Source organism: Rhopilema esculentum, chromosome 12 (assembly GCF_057945365.1).
Source record: "Rhopilema esculentum isolate cy_ngs chromosome 12, ASM5794536v1, whole genome shotgun sequence".
NCBI lineage: Eukaryota > Metazoa > Cnidaria > Scyphozoa > Rhizostomeae > Rhizostomatidae > Rhopilema > Rhopilema esculentum.
In genome coordinates, this window is record NC_142826.1 from 3,877,587 (window position 1) to 3,881,691 (window position 4,105).

The window sequence follows — 4,105 nt, forward strand, 5'->3', positions numbered from 1 at the left end:
AATTCACAATTAGGCCGTTCATGACTTTGGTGTGGTTGGTTTTTGGACCATTTTCCAAAATGTGTTAATAAGTTATCTAACGTTAAATGGGACATGAACTAGGCTATCTGCATGAACAGAGTCGCCCTGAATATGAATTGCATGTTTTCGGTCGTTGATCTGGGCAAATAAAGTTTTTTAAAATCAGTTTTCGCATTTTACAAAATACCACCTCGAAACTTGAATTTTGCGAAATTTCGCATTTTCGCATGATGCGAAAATTTTCGCAAAATACAATGAGCCGTCTTCAAATGAGTCTGTCATGGGGTCAGACAGCGACAAGGAAGTTTACGGCAGCCTTTTCGGCTTCTTCTAGGTATCTCTTATTTTGTTCCTTCTGAGAGTGGTTGCCACAGAACTATCGATATTTTCCTGCAAACTTTGCACAAATCTTTATGTTAAAAAATGTATCCTGAAAACCTCTGCCATTGGATTATAGAAAATGATTATCAAATAATTATTAAATTTATTTTTATGCGGGGAATTTTTGAAGCTGACCTCTGTTAGTAGATATCAGTTCCAGAATCATTTCGTCTATTTTTTCTAATTTCGGGTCTATTTTCAATGGCATCTAGTTTATTTTTGATTACTGATATCCTGGAAGTTCAGCCAAAAACAATACATAAAAGGCAGCGTTTTTACATTAGTCGATTAAAAATACTTTATTGTGTCTAAGAAACCAAATTGTCTTTGCGGGTACATACAGTATGCCCTTAGAGATGCCAAAATTTAAAATTACACACCAAAACAAATTACAATAGCATTTATATAGTAAACTTCTGTTTACACACCCCATGATTTGCCAATAATGCCATTTTTTCAGAATAGGGAGGACAGAATCCAAAATCATGCAAAAGCGACAAGCAGCAACCAAAGAAAGTGCCAGTATCTTCATGCGGAAGAACGCTGTAGTTGGCACCAAAGGGCTACCTTTAAAACACGGAATCCGGAATCCGTAATCCGCTCCGACGTCCATTGGCTGTTTATATTGATCTCAAAGCGAGACTATTTTGAACCAAACTTGGAGGCTGTGTGCTGCATATTTCTCAGCGTACAGAACCATTGTTTGAATCCCTACAGAACAGTTAAGGCTAGTTCTGTAGGGATTTAATCCCTCCAGGGGTTTACACTTGGTTGCATCAGGTTGCTGCTTGCTGCAACCTGCAACTCATTGTAACGTACTCGTGCTGTTTACACATAAAAAAAGATGCAACCTCCAGCGATATCCGGTTGCAAAAACTCGCAACAAGTTGCAGTACTTTTGGCGGGAATCCTGGAGACCAAGTAAAAATCAACCAAAATGGAAGCAGACGCTGGCTTCAGGGTTATTGAATCTGCAGCTTCAGTGTTATTGATTCTGCTGCACAAACGAAAATTAAGACGGAAGCAAAGGAAAAAAAGACTTTGGGTGAAGCAGTGGATCGCCAGACGCAAAAATTTAGGGGCTTACCATTCCCTTCTCAGAGAATTGGCACTGGAGGATGTATTTTCTTACAAAAATTGTTTGCGAATGGATGCTGCCATTTAGAACTGAGTCCGACTCAGTGAGTCGTCACCAGGAAAAACACGATCACGACACGGAGTAAAAACCACATGACATTTTGTAGTATTTTTATTGGCCAGTGACCTGCAACCTATTGCAACTTCACCGGAAAATAGGATCTTGATCCTAAATTAGTCGCAGGTTTTGCAGTAGGTCGCAAAATGAAAGTTGCACTAAGTCGCACATCCGTTTACACGTGCAACTTTTCAGTCGCATCGTGTTAGTGCGACAAGTTGCATGAAGTTACATATGAAAAGTTGCATGTGTAAACCGTGCTTAAAGCTTAATGTTTTAGGCAAATGCAAGAAAATGACCGCAGGAAATCATTCTGTAGTTTGTTTAATCTACAGGGGCGTGTTTGCCAGATTTTCTGCTTACTTCGTTTGGAGAATTTTTTCTGCTAAAGCTGGAATTTAGCTTTTTCTCCAGGGGTTTCAATTCATAGCACACACAAACAGAGAAAAACGAAAATAAATGCCTATTCTACTTTAAAGCGTTAAATAGGCCCTGTTTTGAAGCACTTTCTTACAGGTGAATCTAACGAACTTGTTTTAGTGCGTGTGCAGCTATAAGGCGCGGATCCAGACGGGAGAAAAGGGGGCAAGTGTTCCAGTTAGAATTTTTATAGCGCATGTCAATTCTCCTTTTTTGGAAAATAATGATCCTAATATTATTAGATGAAAGTTTCTGAAAAATTACAAATTTTTTGTCACCTAATTTACTCGCATATTTATATTGTGTTTGATGTGTCCTTGACTTTGAGCTCATGCATATTGTTCATTGGTATTTGCGATCTTTAATCAAGCAAATCAAAGTTATGCCCCCGGTTTTCGATGGTTTATTCTGCAGACCAGTGGCCATACTGAGGGGAGCAAAACTTGTGGCGGGAGATCAAAAACCTAAAAATTTAACTTTCGGTTGATCACTTTTTTTGAAAATGTTTAGTTTCTGGAGAACAGGGTGAATAGATTACCTTCTCCACATGGCAAGTTGTCACGGCACGTAATTAGAGAAAAATTCCTCAACTGTGAGGGAAGAAATGGGTAGAAATAGAAAAGGATAAGAGACTAATCGAAACAAAACAAGAACTTATGGCGGTGACAGTGTTGGAATCAGAAAACGGTCAAGCCACGGCATAACCAGTAGACGTGTTGCCAGGTAAGCCTTAATGGTGTAGTGGTGTAGTGCTATCAAAATAACAAAAGAGACAAAATGTTACGAAAAACAGTAGCAAAAGTAGAAATTTACCAATTTTCGGCATTAACAAGGGGTGTAGCCCCCCTAAGCTTCCTAGCACTACACCCCCTAGTCAGCCCCAAAGCATGGCCTTCCAAATTGAAAATGTTCTGGTTACATTCGACTTGGTTTGGTCATGTCTTGCCTAAACTCAAGTTTATTTATAAAGACGGTCCTTGCGTATCAGTGATCTTAAATTTAAATTCAGCAAATGATAGACAACGTTTAGTCGAGATAAAATAATATAACTATCTTGGTTTACTTAATGGGAGCCTCTTTTCTCTTGAGTTAAAGAAATATTAGCATATTTGCTGGAAGTTCAGGGCTTCCAGTAAACCATAGTAAACATAGTGGGGTATAACGCTGAAAACTAATTATGCCTAATTACAAGCAAAGCAATACAATGAGGCGACAATAAACAGTTGTATGGTACATTATTCACACAAAATCAACAGCTACTTTCCTCTCATTTTTCTCCTCCGCGAGTCTGCGCGCAGGCTAAGGTAGCCAAGTACCCTGGTAGCCAAATACCCTGGCGTCGATAGAGCATGCACGTTTAAAAATGTTGAAAAGCTTTAGGATTTCAAAAAAATGTTGATCAAATATAAAAATGATGAGTACAGGGCGCCACCATCTTCAAAAGGCGCAATCTCTGCTAATCATACGGGCGTGGCCACAAAAAATTTTCCTGGGGCTAAACCCCCGGACCCCCATTATTTGCTCCAGTCAAAAAATTTTCTGGATCCGCGCCTGGCTATGAAAACTCTCTCTTACGTTTTCGCTTGAGTTAGAGTAACTACCATTAATAATTATGTATAACGCTGTTGCTAAAGTTTCAGATAACTGGTTTTGCCGCATAAGAACATTATCAAGCGTTTTAAAGGGTGTTCCCCGACAAAATTTGCTGTAATCAAACCTAAAGGCCCTTTTAGAGGCATTGCGTCAGTCTTCATTTTCCATAGTTTAGTGTTTAAAACATTGACTGAGCTGAGGTATTGGCAGTGGACATAATAATTGAATTTCATGCCGCTTGCAATAAAGTTTTCATCAACTGGTGGGAATGCGATGACGTCATACTACCACTCGTGCATTAGGTTGCCTTAGTTTGTAAGTATGACGTCTTGTACGTTAGCTGACTATGACCTAGTGCCGACCACTTAATAAAAATCCAAAGTTTCATGCTTTTATCATAAAAATGAACAATTTGGACGACAACAGGTGGACTATATAAGTCGCAAAAATGTTCTTTGAGAATCATGCGCACGCAACTTCCTCGTAACTTAATAA